At 47.9% G+C, this 16,203-nt stretch overlaps 3 non-coding genes across 3 annotated transcripts; all 3 read left to right on the forward strand.

Annotated features, from left to right (window-relative positions):
* Positions 1 to 5,815: 5,815 nt before the first annotated feature.
* On the forward strand, positions 5,816 to 5,979 carry LOC135021452 (U1 spliceosomal RNA). Its single transcript, XR_010218703.1, has one exon. It is a non-coding gene; the product is annotated as a U1 spliceosomal RNA (small nuclear RNA).
* A 152-nt stretch (positions 5,980 to 6,131) lies between these two features.
* Positions 6,132 to 6,294, forward strand: LOC135021513 (U1 spliceosomal RNA). The gene has a single exon (XR_010218752.1). It is a non-coding gene; the product is annotated as a U1 spliceosomal RNA (small nuclear RNA).
* Positions 6,295 to 6,949: 655 nt separating this feature from the next.
* On the forward strand, positions 6,950 to 7,113 carry LOC135021396 (U1 spliceosomal RNA). The gene has a single exon (XR_010218648.1). It is a non-coding gene; the product is annotated as a U1 spliceosomal RNA (small nuclear RNA).
* The last annotated feature ends 9,090 nt before the right edge of the window (positions 7,114 to 16,203 follow it).

Raw genomic sequence — 16,203 nt, forward strand, 5'->3', positions numbered from 1 at the left:
ACAGTGTCCACCAGGTCCGTCATTATATTATATATACCTACAGTAGTTATATATATTTTTTTTTATATCATTAATTATCATCTCTATACTAGCAGACGCAGTACGGTAGGCCACGGCTGTGGCTATCTCTGTGTCGTCAGTGCTCGTCCATAATTGTATACCTACCTACCTGTGGTGGAAGTTTTTTTCTATCTTCTTCATACTAGTAGTTTAGCAGTCTGCTGACAGTGTCCACCAGGTCCGTCATTATATTATATATACCTACAGTAGTTATATATATATTTTTTTTTATATCATTAATTATCATCTCTATACTAGCAGACGCAGTACGGTAGTCCACGGCTGTAGCTACCTCTGTGTCGTCAGTCACTCGTCATCCATAAGTATACTAGTATCCATCCATCTCCATTGTTTACCTGAGGTGCCTTTTAGTTGTGCCTATTAAAATATGGAGAACAAAAATGTTGAGGTTCCAAAAATAGGGAAAGATCAAGATCCACTTCCACCTCGTGCTGAAGCTGCTGCCACTAGTCATGGCCGAGACGATGAAATTCCATCAACGTCGTCTCCCAAGGCCGATGCCCAATGTCATAGTACAGAGCATGTAAAATCCAAAACACAAAAGATCAGTAAAAAAATGACTCAAAAATCTAAATAAAAATCGTCGGAGGAGAAGCGTAAACTTGCCAATATGCCATTTACCACACGGAGTGGCAAGGAACGGCTGAGGCCCTGGCCTATCTTCATGGCTAGTGGTTCAGCTTCACATGAGGATGGAAGCACTCAGCCTCTCGCTAGAAAAATGAAAAGACTTAAGCTGGCAAAAGCACAGCAAAGAACTGTGCGTTCTTCAAAATCACAAATCCACAAGGAGAGTCCAATTGTGTCGGTTGCGATGCCTGACCTTCCCAACACTGGACGTGAAGAGCATGCACCTTCCACCATTTGCACGCCCCCTGCAAGTGCTGGAAGGAGCACCCGCAGTCCAGTTCCTGATAGTCAGATTGAAGATGTCAGTGTTGAAGTACACCAGGATGAGGAGAATATGGGTGTTGCTGGCGCTGGGGAGGAAATTGACAAGGAGGATTCTGATGGTGAGGTGGTTTGTTTAAGTCAGGCACCCGGCGAGACACCTGTTGTCCGTGGGAGGAATATGGCCATTGACATGCCTGGTGAAAATACCAAAAAAATCAGCTCTTCGGTGTGGAAGTATTTCAACAGAAATGCGGACAACAGGTGTCAAGCCGTGTGTTGCCTTTGTCAAGCTGTAATAAGTAGGGGTAAGGACGTTAACCACCTCGGAACATCCTCCCTTATACGTCACCTGCAGCGCATTCATCATAAGTCAGTGACAAGTTCAAAAACTTTGGGCGACAGCGGAAGCAGTCCACTGACCAGTAAATCCCTTCCTCTTGTAACCAAGCTCACGCAAACCACCCCACCAACTCCCTCAGTGTCAATTTCCTCCTTCCCCAGGAATGCCAATAGTCCTGCAGGCCATGTCACTGGCAATTCTGACGAGTTCTCTCCTGCCTGGGATTCCTCCGATGCATCCTTGAGTGTAACGCCTACTGCTGCTGGCGCTGCTGTTGTTGCTGCTGGGAGTCGATGGTCATCCCAGAGGGGAAGTCGTAAGACCACTTTTACTACTTCCACCAAGCAATTGACTGTCCAACAGTCCTTTGCGAGGAAGATGAAATATCACAGCAGTCATCCTGCTGCAAAGCGGATAACTGAGGCCTTGGCATCCTGGGCAGTGAGAAACGTGGTTCCGGTATCCATCATTACTTCAGAGCCAACTATAGACTTGATTGAGGTACTGTGTCCCCGGTACCAAATACTATCTAGGTTCCATTTCTCTAGGCAGGCGATACCGAAAATGTACACAGACCTCAGAAAAAGACTCACCAGTGTCCTAAAAAATGCAGTTGTACCCAATGTCCACTTAACCACGGACATGTGGACAAGTGGAGCAGGGCAGACTCAGGACTATATGACTGTGACAGCCCACTGGGTAGATGTATTGACTCCCGCCGCAAGAACAGCAGCGGCGGCACCAGTAGCAGCATCTCGCAAACGCCAACTCTTTCCTAGGCAGGCTACGCTTTGTATCACCGCTTTCCAGAATACGCACACAGATGAAAACCTCTTACGGCAACTGAGGAAGATCATCACAGAATGGCTTACCCCAATTGGACTCTCCTGTGGATTTGTGGCATCGGACAACGCCAGCAATATTGTGCGTGCATTATATCTGGGCAAATTCCAGCACGTCCCATGTTTTGCACATACCTTGAATTTGGTGGTGCAGAATTATTTAAAAAACGACAGGGGCGTGCAAGAGATGCTGTCGGTGGCCACAAGAATTGCGGGACACTTTCGGCGTACAGGCACCACGTACAGAAGACTGGAGCAACACCAAAAACGCCTGAACCTGCCCTGCCATCATCTGAAGCAAGAAGTGGAAACGAGGTGGAATTCAACCCTCTATATGCTTCAGAGGATGGAGGAGCAGCAAAAGGCCATTCAAGCCTATACATCTGACCACGATATAGGAGGTGGAATGCACCTGTCTCAAGCGCAGTGGAGAATGATTTCAACGTTGTGCAAGGTTCTGCAACCTTTTGAACTTGCCACACGTGAAGTCAGTTCAGACACTGCCAGCCTGAGTCAGGTCATTCCCGTCATCAGGCTTTTGCAGAAGAAGCTGGAGACATTGAAGGAGGAGCTAAGACAGAGCGATTCCGCTAGGCATGTGGGACTTGTGGATGGAGCCCTTCATTCGCTTAACCAGGATTCACGGGTGGTCAATCTGTTGAAATCAGAGCACTACATTTTGGCCACCGTGCTCGATCCTAGATTTAAAACCTACGTTGTATCTCTCTTTCCGGCAGACACAAGTCTGCAGGGGTTCAAAGACCTGCTGGTGAGAAAATTATCAAGTCAAGCGGAACTTGATCGGTCAACAGCTCCTCCTTCACAGTCTCCCGCAATTGGGGGTGCGAGGAAAAGGCTCAGAATTCCGAGCCCACCCGCTGGGGGTGATGCAGGGCAGTCTGGAGCGACTGCTGATGCTGACATCTGGTCCGGACTGAAGGACCTGCCAACGATTACGGACATGTCGTCTACTGTCACTGCATATGATTCTCTCACCATTGAAAGAATGGTGGAGGATTATATGAGTGACCGCATCCAAGTAGGCACGTCAGACAGTCCGTACGTATACTGGCAGGAAAAAGAGGCAATTTGGAGGCCCTTGCACAAACTGGCTTTATTCTACCTAAGTTGCCCTCCCACAAGTGTGTACTCCGAAAGAGTGTTTAGTGCCGCCGCTCACCTTGTCAGCAATCGGCGTACGAGGTTACTTCCAGAAAATGTGGAGAAGATGATGTTCATTAAAATGAATTATAATCAATTGCTCCGTGGAGACATTGACCAGCAGCAATTGCCTCCACAAAGTATACAGGGAGCTGAGATGGTGGATTCCAGTGGGGACGAATTGATAATCTGTGAGGAGGGGGATGTACACGGTGATGAATCGGAGGATGATGATGAGGTGGACATCTTGCCTCTATAGAGCCAGTTTGTGCAAGGAGAGATTTATTGCTTCTTTTTTGGTGGGGGTCCAAACCAACCCGTCATTTCAGTCACAGTCGTGTGGCAGACCCTGTCACTGAAATGATGGGTTGGTTAAAGTGTGCATGTCCTGTTTATACAACATAAGGGTGGGTGGGAGGGCCCAAGGCAATTCCACCTTGCACCTCTTTTTTCTTTGCGTCATGTGCTGTTTGGGGAGTGTTTTTTGGAAGGGCCATCCTGCGTGACACTGCAGTGCCACTCCTAGATGGGCCAGGTGTTTGTGTCGGCCACTTGGGTCGCTGAGCTTAGTCACACAGCTACCTCATTGCGCCTCTTTTTTTCTTTGCGTCATGTGCTGTTTGGGGAGTGTTTTTTGGAAGGGCCATCCTGCGTGACACTGCAGTGACACTCCTAGATGGGCCAGGTGTTTGTGTCGTCCACTTGGGTCGCTGAGCTTAGTCACACAGCTACCTCATTGCGCCACTTTTTTTCTTTGCGTCATGTGCTGTTTGGGGAGTGTTTTTTGGAAGGGCCATCCTGCGTGACACTGCAGTGCCACTCCTAGATGGGCCAGGTGTTTGTGTCGGCCACTTGGGTCGCTGAGCTTAGTCACACAGCTACCTCATTGCGCCTCTTTTTTTCTTTGCGTCATGTGCTGTTTGGGGAGTGTTTTTGGAAGGGCCATCCTGCGTGACACTGCAGTGCCACTCCTAGATGGGCCAGGTGTTTGTGTCGGCCACTTGGGTCGCTGAGCTTAGTCACACAGCTACCTCATTGCGCCTCTTTTTTTCTTTGCGTCATGTGCTGTTTGGGGAGTGTTTTTTGGAAGGGCCATCCTGCGTGACACTGCAGTGCCACTCCTAGATGGGCCAGGTGTTTGTGTCGGCCACTTGGGTCGCTGAGCTTAGTCACACAGCTACCTCATTGCGCCTCTTTTTTTCTTTGCGTCATGTGCTGTTTGGGGAGTGTTTTTTGGAAGGGCCATCATGCGTGACACTGCAGTGCCACTCCTAGATGGGCCAGGTGTTTGTGTCGGCCACTTGGGTCACTGAGCTTAGTCATCCAGCGACCTCGGTGCAAATTTTAGGACTAAAAATAATATTGTGAGGTGTGAGGTGTTAAGAATAGACTGAAAATTAGTGGAAATTATGGTTATTGAGGTTAATAATACTTTGGGATCAAAATGACTCCCAAATTCTATGATTTAAGCTGTTTTTTAGGGTTTTTTGAAAAAAACACCCGAATCCAAAACACACCCGAATCCGACAAAAAAAATTCGGTGAGGTTTAGCCAAAATGCGTTCGAACCCAAAACACGGCCGCGGAACCGAACCCAAAACCAAAACACAAAACCCGAAAAATTTCCGGTGCACATCTCTAGTGGCCATGCCATGTCACTGTGCAGGAGCCAGCACCGCTCACACACTTGTCCCCGGTGCAGCCCCCAACCCCCGGGACACCCGGAGCAACAAAATGTAGATTCAGGCCACCAGGCCACGCCCCTACCTATGAAACCATGCCTCCTTTTTACCATTGCGCTGCTTATCTGCGCGCACTGCATTACAATCTCCCTCGCCACCTCTCTGGGTGTCACCAGTGATAGTGACACCTCTGCCATGCTTGTAGCAGCTGGTCCTAAGATCTACACCTCAAGCCCTGAGTGTTTGCCCTTGTGACTTGTTGATCATCATAGCAAAGCAGATGCTTACAGAAAACTGCAGGGGCTTAGATTGAAAATAAAAAAAATTGATGGGTATAAGGTAGAGAGGAGCGGGTTCGGTTCTCCGAGAACCGAATTCCCCACGAACCTCACGAACTCCTCCTCCGAGGCAGGCTCGGTTGTTCCCGCCTGACTCGGAAAACCTGAACAAGGGAAAATGTCATCATCCCGCTGTCGGATTCTCGCGAGATTCGGATTTCATATAAAGAGTGCAAGCATTCCTGGGGGAAGGCCTGCAGCAGATGGATTTGCATATGGTGATGTCATCCAAGCAGTGGGTCAAAGTTGGCTTCAGAAACAAACAGGAATGCTTGCACTAGTTGTTGCATTTGGTTTGTTGTTTGGGGGTGCTTCAGTATTAGGCAGCCTTCTGCCCTCCCATGTTCATCTGAAAATATGTGTTCTCCCTGCAGTTGTTGTCCCCAGATGAGAGTTCCCTTGTGCTGCCTCAGTTGAATCTCCTTTACTTGACAGAGATGTGCCTGAGCAGCGGCCCTCCCCAGCCCTATCCCAAATCATACTTATTTTGCATATGAGATACCATGGTCATGAAGATTATTCTCCCAGGGTGAGGTTCATTCATTGCATTCTGGGTATGCTGACCCCTGTGATTTCCCCAAATGTGGGTAACTCGACTGCATTATTTGTGGTAGTGGGGGACTGTGTTTGTGTTTTCCTCTGGTCAGCTCTGGTAAAAGTCAGATTTCTTTGTTTCAGATCTTCCTCTAGCCTTGTTCTTCTTTCGAGAGTTCCCTTGTGCTGCCTCAGTTGGATCTCCTTCACTTGACAGGGGGGTGCCCGAGCAGCGACCCTCCCCAGCTCAAGCCCAACTCCTACTTACCTGCCAGGTGAGATACTATGATCATGAAGGTGCTTCTTCCAGGGCAAGGCTCACCCATTGCACTCTGGGTGTGCTGCCCCTGCGATTTCCCCAAATGTGGGAAACTTGACTGCATAATTTGTGTTTCCCCTGGTCGGCTCTCGTATAATTCAGATCTCTTTGTCTCAGGTCTCTCTCCAGCCTAGTTTGCTGTCTGTTTCCACTTCTTTTTTCTTGAGCCCCTCCCTTTTATACCCTTGTGCACTATCCTGACTTCTCCTCCTGTCTGCTTACTTTGTGCCTTCCAATGCACAATGCAAACTACACACCCTTTTACTTGCCTTACAGAGCAGCTCTGGAGCTGTTACAGTGCCAAGCTGCTGTAAGAAATCAGCTTGAATGCTTCAGGGGCTGGGGCATTGTCAACATGAGCCCCACACCGAAGGAGGGTGGGGGTGTTTAATGCGAACTAAGGGTCATCCAAGCGCCGCAAAAGGCCGCCATGCCCTGCATACCCCTTTTCTCTTTTCATATGCAGATGAGGGATCCAGCCAACTTTGGCCCACTGCTTGGATGACATCACCGTATGCAAATCCGTCTTCTGCAGAACTTCCCCCAGGAATGCTTGTACTAGTTGTTGCATTTGGTTTGTTGTTTGGGGGTGCTTCAGTATTAGGCAGCCTTCTGCCCTCCCATGTTCATCTGAAAATATGTGTTCTCCCTGCAGTTGTTGTCCCCAGATGAGAGTTCCCTTGTGCTGCCTCAGTTGAATCTCCTTTACTTGACAGAGATGTGCCTGAGCAGCGGCCCTCCCCAGCCCTATCCCAAATCATACTTATTTTGCATAGGCGATACCATGGTCATGAAGATTGTTCTCCCAGGGTGAGGTTCATTCATTGCATTCTGGGTATGCTGACCCCTGTGATTTCCCCAAATGTGGGAAACTCGACTGCATTATTTGTGGTAGTGGGGGACTGTGTTTGTGCTTTCCTCTGGTCAGCTCTGGTAAAAGTCAGATTTCTTTGTCTCAGATCTTCCTCTAGCCTTGTTCTTCTTTCGAGAGTTCCCTTGTGCTGCCTCAGTTGGAACTCCTTCATTTGACAGGGGGTGCCCGAGCAGCAATCCTCCACAGCTCTGGCCCAACTCCTACTTACCTGCCAGGTGAGATACTATGATCTTCACTGTTAGGGCAATCAGGATGTGGAATTCCCTGCCAGGGAAGGTGGTAATGGCGGACTCTGTAATTGGATTTAAAAAAGGAATGGATACATTTCTGAATGAAAAAGCTATCCAAGGTTATAATACTTAAAATATCAACATGGTTAATCCGGGGGTAACATGAGTTGTAGTAGCTAACTAGTCATAAAACATTATTCAGCAAGTATGTAGAATCATCACAACTTAAAACAGGTTGAACTTGATGGGCAATTTGCCTCTATTCAACCTCAAAAACTATGTTACTATATGTTACTATATTACTATGTTACTGTAGTATACAGAACACCACAATGCAATGAGCAGTGATAGTGAGCACTGATGAGGATACTAGAACTGACACTGAGCAGCAAGATGCAGCACTGGACTATTAGTAATGTACTGTAGTATGCTGAGCACAACAATGCAGCACAAGACAATGAGCAGTGATACTGAGCACTGATGAGGATACTACTGAGAACTGACACTGAGCAGGAGAGACACACTACTAGTATTACTGAGCAGCAATAAGTATCCACTGATACTGAGCACTGATATTGAGATTTCCACTGAGAGAACATAGCCACGTCCTCTCCGCTCTCTCTTCAATGCACGAGTAAAAATGGCGGCAACGCGCAGCTCTTTATATGGAATCCGAATCTCGCGAGAATCCGACAGCGGGATGATGACATTTTCCCTTGTTCAGGTTTTCCGAGTCAGGCGGGAACAACCGAGCCTGCCTCGGAGGAGGAGTTCGTGGGGTTCGTGGGGAATTCAGTTCTCGGAGAACCGAACCCGCTCCTCTCTACCTTATACCCATCAATTTTTTTTATTTTCAATCTAAGCCCCTGCAGTTTTCTGTAAGCATCTGCTTTGCTATGATGATCAACAAGTCACAAGGGCAAACACTCAGGGCTTGAGGTGTAGATCTTAGGACCAGCTGCTACAAGCATGGCAGAGGTGTCACTATCACTGGTGACACCCAGAGAGGTGGCGAGGGAGATTGTAATGCAGTGCGCGCAGATAAGCAGCGCAATGGTAAAAAGGAGGCATGGTTTCATAGGTAGGGGCGTGGCCTGGTGGCCTGAATCTACATTTTGTTGCTCCGGGTGTCCCGGGGGTTGGGGGCTGCACCGGGGACTAGTGTGTGAGCGGTGCTGGCTCCTGCACAGTGACATGGCATGGCCACTAGAGATGTGCACCGGAAATTTTTCGGGTTTTGTGTTTTGGTTTTGGGTTCGGTTCCGCGGCCGTGTTTTGGGTTCGAACGCGTTTTGGCTAAACCTCACCGAATTTTTTTTGTCGGATTCGGGTGTGTTTTGGATTCGGGTGTTTTTTTCAAAAAACCCTAAAAAACAGCTTAAATCATAGAATTTGGGAGTCATTTTGATCCCAAAGTATTATTAACCTCAATAACCATAATTTCCACTAATTTTCAGTCTATTCTTAACACCTCACACCTCACAATATTATTTTTAGTCCTAAAATTTGCACCGAGGTCGCTGGATGACTAAGCTCAGTGACCCAAGTGGCCGACACAAACACCTGGCCCATCTAGGAGTGGCACTGCAGTGTCACGCATGATGGCCCTTCCAAAAAACACTCCCCAAACAGCACATGACGCAAAGAAAAAAAGAGGCGCAATGAGGTAGCTGTGTGACTAAGCTCAGCGACCCAAGTGGCCGACACAAACACCTGGCCCATCTAGGAGTGGCACTGCAGTGTCACGCAGGATGGCCCTTCCAAAAAACACTCCCCAAACAGCACATGACGCAAAGAAAAAAAGAGGCGCAATGAGGTAGCTGTGTGACTAAGCTCAGCGACCCAAGTGGCCGACACAAACACCTGGCCCATCTAGGAGTGGCACTGCATTGTCACGCAGGATGGCCCTTCCAGAAACACTCCCCAAACAGCACATGACGCAAAGAAAAAAAGAGGCGCAATGAGGTAGCTGTGTGACTAAGCTCAGCGACCCAAGTGGCCGACACAAACACCTGGCCCATCTAGGAGTGGCACTGCAGTGTCACGCAGGATGGCCCTTCCAAAAAACACTCCCCAAACAGCACATGACGCAAAGAAAAAAAGTGGCGCAATGAGGTAGCTGTGTGACTAAGCTCAGCGACCCAAGTGGACGACACAAACACCTGGCCCATCTAGGAGTGTCACTGCAGTGTCACGCAGGATGGCCCTTCCAAAAAACACTCCCCAAACAGCACATGACGCAAAGAAAAAAAGAGGCGCAATGAGGTAGCTGTGTGACTAAGCTCAGCGACCCAAGTGGCCGACACAAACACCTGGCCCATCTAGGAGTGGCACTGCAGTGTCACGCAGGATGGCCCTTCCAAAAAACACTCCCCAAACAGCACATGACGCAAAGAAAAATAAAAGAAAAAAGAGGTGCAAGGTGGAATTGCCTTGGGCCCTCCCACCCACCCTTATGTTGTATAAACAGGACATGCACACTTTAACCAACCCATCATTTCAGTGACAGGGTCTGCCACACGACTGTGACTGAAATGACGGGTTGGTTTGGACCCCCACCAAAAAAGAAGCAATAAATCTCTCCTTGCACAAACTGGCTCTATAGAGGCAAGATGTCCACCTCATCATCATCCTCCGATTCATCACCGTGTACATCCCCCTCCTCACAGATTATCAATTCGTCCCCACTGGAATCCACCATCTCAGCTCCCTGTATACTTTGTGGAGGCAATTGCTGCTGGTCAATGTCTCCACGGAGCAATTGATTATAATTCATTTTAATGAACATCATCTTCTCCACATTTTCTGGAAGTAACCTCGTACGCCGATTGCTGACAAGGTGAGCGGCGGCACTAAACACTCTTTCGGAGTACACACTTGTGGGAGGGCAACTTAGGTAGAATAAAGCCAGTTTGTGCAAGGGCCTCCAAATTGCCTCTTTTTCCTGCCAGTATACGTACGGACTGTCTGACGTGCCTACTTGGATGCGGTCACTCATATAATCCTCCACCATTCTTTCAATGGTGAGAGAATCATATGCAGTGACAGTAGACGACATGTCCGTAATCGTTGGCAGGTCCTTCAGTCCGGACCAGATGTCAGCATCAGCAGTCGCTCCAGACTGCCCTGCATCACCGCCAGCGGGTGGGCTCGGAATTCTGAGCCTTTTCCTCGCACCCCCAATTGCGGGAGACTGTGAAGGAGGAGCTGTTGACCGATCAAGTTCCGCTTGACTTGATAATTTTCTCACCAGCAGGTCTTTGAACCCCTGCAGACTTGTGTCTGCCGGAAAGAGAGATACAACGTAGGTTTTAAATCTAGGATCGAGCACGGTGGCCAAAATGTAGTGCTCTGATTTCAACAGATTGACCACCCGTGAATCCTGGTTAAGCGAATGAAGGGCTCCATCCACAAGTCCCACATGCCTAGCGGAATCGCTCTGTCTTAGCTCCTCCTTCAATGTCTCCAGCTTCTTCTGCAAAAGCCTGATGACGGGAATGACCTGACTCTGGCTGGCAGTGTCTGAACTGACTTCACGTGTGGCAAGTTCAAAGGTTGCAGAACCTTGCACAACGTTGAAATCATTCTCCACTGCGCTTGAGACAGGTGCATTCCACCTCCTATATCGTGGTCAGATGTATAGGCTTGAATGGCCTTTTGCTGCTCCTCCATCCTCTGAAGCAAATAGAGGGTTGAATTCCACCTCGTTTCCACTTCTTGCTTCAGATGATGGCAGGGCAGGTTCAGGCGTTTTTGGTGTTGCTCCAGTCTTCTGTACATGGTGCCTGTACGCCGAAAGTGTCCCGCAATTCTTGTGGCCACCGACAGCATCTCTTGCACGCCCCTGTCGTTTTTTAAATAATTCTGCACCACCAAATTCAAGGTATGTGCAAAACATGGGACGTGCTGGAATTTGCCCAGATATAATGCACGCACAATATTGCTGGCGTTGTCCGATGCCACAAATCCACAGGAGAGTCCAATTGGGGTAAGCCATTCTGTGATGATCTTCCTCAGTTGCCGTAAGAGGTTTTCATCTGTGTGCGTATTCTGGAAAGCGGTGATACAAAGCGTAGCCTGCCTAGGAAAGAGTTGGCGTTTGCGAGATGCTGCTACTGGTGCCGCCGCTGCTGTTCTTGCGGCGGGAGTCAATACATCTACCCAGTGGGCTGTCACAGTCATATAGTCCTGAGTCTGCCCTGCTCCACTTGTCCACATGTCCGTGGTTAAGTGGACATTGGGTACAACTGCATTTTTTAGGACACTGGTGAGTCTTTTTCTGAGGTCTGTGTACATTTTCGGTATCGCCTGCCTAGAGAAATGGAACCTAGATAGTATTTGGTACCGGGGACACAGTACCTCAATCAAGTCTATAGTTGGCTCTGAAGTAATGATGGATACCGGAACCACGTTTCTCACTGCCCAGGATGCCAAGGCCTCAGTTATCCGCTTTGCAGCAGGATGACTGCTGTGATATTTCATCTTCCTCGCAAAGGACTGTTGGACAGTCAATTGCTTGGTGGAAGTAGTAAAAGTGGTCTTACGACTTCCCCTCTGGGATGACCATCGACTCCCAGCAGCAACAACAGCAGCGCCAGCAGCAGTAGGCGTTACACTCAAGGATGCATCGGAGGAATCCCAGGCAGGAGAGAACTCGTCAGAATTGCCAGTGACATGGCCTGCAGGACTATTGGCATTCCTGGGGAAGGAGGAAATTGACACTGAGGGAGTTGGTGGGGTGGTTTGCGTGAGCTTGGTTACAAGAGGAAGGGATTTACTGGTCAGTGGACTGCTTCCGCTGTCGCCCAAAGTTTTTGAACTTGTCACTGACTTATGATGAATGCGCTGCAGGTGACGTATAAGGGAGGATGTTCCGAGGTGGTTAACGTCCTTACCCCTACTTATTACAGCTTGACAAAGGCAACACACGGCTTGACACCTGTTGTCCGCATTTCTGTTGAAATACTTCCACACCGAAGAGCTGATTTTTTTGGTATTTTCACCAGGCATGTCAATGGCCATATTCCTCCCACGGACAACAGGTGTCTCGCCGGGTGCCTGACTTAAACAAACCACCTCACCATCAGAATCCTCCTTGTCAATTTCCTCCCCAGCGCCAGCAACACCCATATTCTCCTCATCCTGGTGTACTTCAACACTGACATCTTCAATCTGACTATCAGGAACTGGACTGCGGGTGCTCCTTCCAGCACTTGCAGGGGGCGTGCAAATGGTGGAAGGTGCATGCTCTTCACGTCCAGTGTTGGGAAGGTCAGGCATCGCAACCGACACAATTGGACTCTCCTTGTGGATTTGTGATTTTGAAGAACGCACAGTTCTTTGCTGTGCTTTTGCCAGCTTAAGTCTTTTCATTTTTCTAGCGAGAGGCTGAGTGCTTCCATCCTCATGTGAAGCTGAACCACTAGCCATGAAGATAGGCCAGGGCCTCAGCCGTTCCTTGCCACTCTGTGTGGTAAATGGCATATTGGCAAGTTTACGCTTCTCCTCCGACGATTTTTATTTAGATTTTTGAGTCATTTTTTTACTGATCTTTTGTGTTTTGGATTTTACATGCTCTGTACTATGACATTGGGCATCGGCCTTGGCAGACGACGTTGATGGAATTTCATCGTCTCGGCCATGACTAGTGGCAGCAGCTTCAGCACGAGGTGGAAGTGGATCTTGATCTTTCCCTATTTTTGGAACCTCAACATTTTTGTTCTCCATATTTTAATAGGCACAACTAAAAGGCACCTCAGGTAAACAATGGAGATGGATGGATACTAGTATACTTATGGATGACGAGTGACTGACGACACAGAGGTAGCTACAGCCGTGGACTACCGTACTGCGTCTGCTAGTATAGAGATGATAATTAATGATATAAAAAAAAATATATATATAACTACTGTAGGTATATATAATATAATGACGGACCTGGTGGACACTGTCAGCAGACTGCTAAACTACTAGTATGAAGAAGATAGAAAAAAACTTCCACCACAGGTAGGTAGGTATACAATTATGGACGAGCACTGACGACACAGAGATAGCCACAGCCGTGGCCTACCGTACTGCGTCTGCTAGTATAGAGATGATAATTAATGATATAAAAAAAAATATATATAACTACTGTAGGTATATATAATATAATGACGGACCTGGTGGACACTGTCAGCAGACTGCTAAACTACTAGTATGAAGAAGATAGAAAAAAAAAACCACCACAGTTAGGTATACAATTATGGACGAGTGACGACACAGAGGTAGGTACAGCCGTGGACTACCGTACTGCGTCTGCTAGTATAGATAATATACTAAATATATTACTACTGTAGGTATATAATATAATGACGGACCTGGTGGACACTGTCAGCAGACTCCTAAACTACTAGTATGAAGAAGATAGAAAAAAAAACTCCACCACAGGTAGGTATACAATTATGGACGAGCACTGACGACACAGAGGTAGGTACAGCCGTGGACTACCGTACTGCATCTGCTAGTATAGATAATATAATAAATATATTACTACTGTAGGTATATAATATAATGACGGACCTGGTGGACACTGTCAGCAGACTGCTAAACTACTAGTATGAAGAAGATAAAAAAAAAAACCCACCACAGGTAGGTAGGTATACAATTATGGACGAGCACTGACGACACAGAGATAGCCACAGCCGTGGACTACCGTACTGTGTCTGCTAGTATAGATAATATAATAAATATATTACTACTGTAGGTATATAATATAATGATGGACCTGGTGGACACTGTCAGTAGACTCCTAAACTACTAGTATGAAGAAGATAGAAAAAAAAAAACCACCACAGGTAGGTAGGTATACAATTATGGACGAGCACTGACGACACAGAGATAGCCACAGCCGTGGACTACCGTACTGCGTCTGCTAATATAGAGATGATAAAGATGAAAAAAAATATATAACACTACTGCAGGTAAATATTTATATAATATATGTATGACGGACCTGCTGGACACTGTCAGCAGAATGCATTTATAGAATAAAAAAAAAACACCACAGGAGTGTTTAACTTTTTCAGGCAGACAATATACTGGTGGTCACACTGGCAGCAAAAGTGTGCACTGTACTCCTGCTATAACTGCTCCCCAGTCTCCCCCACAATTAAGCTGTGTGAGCAGTGAGCACTCAGCACAGTCAGATATACATAGATGATATATCATGCAGCACACTGAGGCTGAGCACAGATATGGTATGTGTATCGTTTTTTTTCAGGCAGAGAACGGATTATAAATAATAAAACTGGTTGTCACTATCAGCAAAACTCTGCACTACTGAGTACTCCTGACAAGTTCAACTGCTCCCCAAATTAGTAGTAAATCAAATGTCACTCGTCTCTATCTTCTAATCTAAACGGAGAGGACGCCAGCCACGTCCTCTCCCTATCAATCTCAATGCACGTGTGAAAATGGCGGCGACGCGCGGCTCCTTATATAGAATCCAAGTCTCGTGAGAATCCGACAGCGGGATGATGACGTTCGGGCGCGCTCGGGTTAACCGAGCAAGGCGAGAGGATCCGAGTCTGCTCGGACCCGAGCAAAAAAGGGTGAAGTTCGGGCGGGTTCGGATTCCGAGGAACCGAACCCGCTCATCTCTTATGGCCACCCAGCATGACGCCTCCCTTCTTGACCATGCTGTAATTGCAGTCGCACTGCAGTTCAGCGTGATCATAAAAAATGGTGTAGCCTCCTGCTGGTGCAGACTGTATGTGCGCGCAGGAAGCCGCCACCATTTTTGTGATCACAGCGGCTGAATGTGATGTCATACAGCTGCTGTGACCACGCCCCCTGTGTCTCCTCCATTGCAGACCCCATTTTGAAGCCTTGCCCCCGCACCGCTCCATCCCTGACTTGGAAATGGAGTGTTGCTGACCCCCCTCTCCCCCCCTGCCCCGATTGACAGGCAGAGGCGATCGCATTCTCTGCGGGGTGCCGCAGAAAATGCAGGCACATGCGTATGCTCTTAGCAATTTTTGCAGTTGGATCACTTATTGTGATTGCAATCCAACCTGAATCAGGCCCTATTACCTATCACAATGCGCTGCGGGCAGTACAAAATTGGTTTAATATAGGAGAAAAACCCCCAGACCTGTGCTCCTTAACTGTACCTGGTGGCTAGTGGAGCGGCTGCCCAGTAATCAGTGTCCACGCCAGTGCGCACAGGGTCCACCCCCTACGGCCACGCTCCCCTTCATCAGCGGCCTCGTGATCCGGAAGGGCGGTGTGTGTGTGACTGACCTTAGGAAGAAACCGGAGCCTCCGCTGCAGTGACCCAGCAACCAGGGCACGGGAGTATACAGCGCCGCTGGGAGTGATGAAGCTGCAGTAAAGATGTCTATTAGACCTAGCCTGCTGCAGCCCTTGTAGATTCTCATAAAACAAGTTCTTCTTTTCTTGTCAAAATGAATAGCTAAGAATTGGCTTCCTGAGGCAGGCCCCTGTTAAGTGGCCTGCTACTGAAGGCACCAACTACAAACTGAGCTCCCTGTTCATGGAAGCGGGGTTATAGAGGAGGATGCGCTGAGCATCTTGGGAACAGTCAAAAGCTTTGAGTCGGTTGGTGCCTCAGATCAAGATCCTACTCTACACCCCAATGTGAATCCTTGTGGAGTCCTGTGTACCCCACAGAAGAAATTAATGTGTCACACCCATTGGCAGCAACCTTAGAATAGCTGCTGATGGGCACAATTGAGAAAGGAAGGGGGGGGGGGACATTTGAATCCAGCACATAGATGCAATTCAAATATGTAATTTGTACCTTCCTATTTTAAAATATAATGGATGAACTTCACCCTGTGAGAACAATCTTCATGATCAAGAGATCTCATATGCAAAATAAGTATGAGTTGGGATAGGGCTGGGGA

Source organism: Pseudophryne corroboree, unplaced genomic scaffold, assembly GCF_028390025.1.
Source record: "Pseudophryne corroboree isolate aPseCor3 unplaced genomic scaffold, aPseCor3.hap2 scaffold_370, whole genome shotgun sequence".
NCBI classification, from domain to species: domain Eukaryota; kingdom Metazoa; phylum Chordata; class Amphibia; order Anura; family Myobatrachidae; genus Pseudophryne; species Pseudophryne corroboree.